Below are 2,600 nucleotides of genomic sequence, written 5' to 3' on the forward strand. Positions count from 1 at the left end.
CCACACCTCTGTTGGACCATCACACACCTTAGAAATTGTCCCAAAGACACAAACTTGTACTCCAGGTTCCAGTTCCAGTCCTCAAGGAATCGTTGTCATGGAACAATGTCTTGATTACACTAACGTCTTATTCCAAGACGCTCAGGATCCATGGGAAGATTTTCAGTCTCTTCTCCATACTGAAAATCCCCATTACACTACCACAGACCCTCCTGCTACATCAGCCCCAAAAGAGATGACTAATATTGATGAAGAAGCCTATCTGCAAGCTAAAGCTTATCTTGATCACAGACAAATCCGTCGTGCCAAACAACAATATGAGAAAGAAACTGGCGATGTGTCTCCATCACACTACCCATCCACTCCATGCTTGCCGACATGCATGGGAATCACAAAATGTGTTATTGAGATTGCATGTGATGGTAAAGTGTTGTTTATTGGAAAGATATGTGAATGTATACATAATTGATAACACATGATAAATGTTTTTCGACATTAAATGATGATAGTAGGTTATGGCTTAGAAGACTAGGTCATGCAAGCAAGAATTTGATTTCAAAAATTTCAAAGAACAATTTAGTTAAAGGTCTTCCAAAAATTGGTTTTGAAAAAGATAGAATTTGTGAATCTTGTCAATTTGGAAAATAAATCAAAATTTCTTTAAAAAACAAAAATCATGTTTCCACTTCAAAACCACTTCAACTTCTTCACATGGATTTATTTGGACCTTCTAGATATGCAAGTCTAAGTGATAAGTATTATGCATTTGTATTGTTGATTATTCTAGGTACACATGGATTTTGTTCTTAGCTAATAAGGATGATGCCTTTGATGCTTTTAAAATCTTTTGTAAAAAGGTTCAAAATGGAAAAGATTATGCTATTTCTTGTATTATAAGTGATCATGGTGGAGAATTTGAAAATCATGATTTCAAAAATTTTGACAATAACTTTGGTATATAGAACATCAATTTTCATCACCAAGGACTCCACAGCAAAATAGAGTCATTAAGAGAAATAATAGGTCTATTCAAGAAATGGCTAGGACCATGTTGAATGAAAATGCATTGCTTAAATATTTTTGGCCTGAATATGTTAATACTGCATGCTATGTTTTGAATCGTGTTTTAATTAGACCCTATCTCAATAAAACTCCCTATGAGTTTTGGAAAGATAGAAAACTCAACATTGGTTATTTCAATGATTTTGGATAAGATAATCTTGGAAAATTTGATCCAAAATCTGATGTTGTTATCTTTCTTGGATATTTAAATACAAGCACTACTTATAGAGTGTGTAACAAAAGAACCTTAGTTGTTGAAGAATCTATGCATGTCACATTTGATGAGTTTAACCCTTCCTCTACGTAGGAAGTTGTTGTTAATGATGATGTAGATGAAGAGTTACAAAAAAAAAAAAGCCTTCAAATGACAAACAAGAAAATGCTCCATGTGAGAATCAAAAGGAGCGACAAGAAAAACAAACTAATATGGAGCAAAATGACGGTAATTCTCAAACACTCCCCAAGGAATGGAGGCATGTTTCTTATCACCCTAAAGAATTAATCTTAGGAGATCTTTCACAAGGTGTAACCACTGGATTATCATTTAGAAATACTTGTGAACATATTGCATTCATATCTCAATTTGAGCCAAATCCTTTTCAGATGCGAAAAATGATGAATCTTGGATTATGGCCTAGATCATCAATCTGTTATTAACATAGGATATGTGGTTGTTTGGCATATGCTGAGCACTCTTAGGGTAAGTAACAAGTTACTTCCATATGGCAGTATAATTACCAAGATTCTTAGACATTTGTGAGTTCCTATTATTGAGCCAATATTTGTAGATACCAAGAGGTTGGCAGGAGAAATTATTACTAGTCTGGGTTTTTTGGAAGAAATAGAGAATGGGTGAAGACATCAAGTGTTAAGAACCAAAATACCCTTGTTGGCCCCAAGGATGATAGGATGCTGAATGACATATATCCAGCTGATCAGTTACTTGATTTGCACTAGAGCTCAGGTTCCTCAACCTCCAGCAGCAACACAGCCTCCAATACAGCCTAGTTTTGAGGAGCATGAGATGGATACTTATCAACCTCCAGCTATAAACAATCATCCAGTCCTTGAAGGCCTTGTACAGCAGCTGTTGGGTGAGGTTTGATCGCTCTCTGATCAGCAGCAACAGCTTCAGACTCAGTTTACTACCTTTAAGCTTTAGCAGCAACAGATCTTGATCAGCAAGAGCAGCTTCTGGGTGGCCACCAGTGCATTTTCACTTCTCTTGTCATTCCACCTTCATCAACTTCATCCCATCCTTTGAAGTAGTTCATTGTTGGTTTCTAGATTTAGATTTCTCACAAACATCTTGATGCATTATTTTATTATGACATTTTGACTTTATTATACATTTTAATACTTATATGTGATTGGTTTTCATATTTTGATTAGTGTGTTGATTTTGTGATAATTTTGGGATGTTGATTGTTGATTTAAGTATGATATATCTAAAGTGTTTCTTGAAGTGATGCTTGTTGATAGGGGGAGGTTTTGCTGAAATTTCTACTTGGACGGCATGGGTAAAAATCTATTTTCTC

Source organism: Citrus clementina, unplaced genomic scaffold, assembly GCF_000493195.1.
Source record: "Citrus clementina cultivar Clemenules unplaced genomic scaffold, Citrus_clementina_v1.0 scaffold_3, whole genome shotgun sequence".
NCBI lineage: Eukaryota > Viridiplantae > Streptophyta > Magnoliopsida > Sapindales > Rutaceae > Citrus > Citrus x clementina.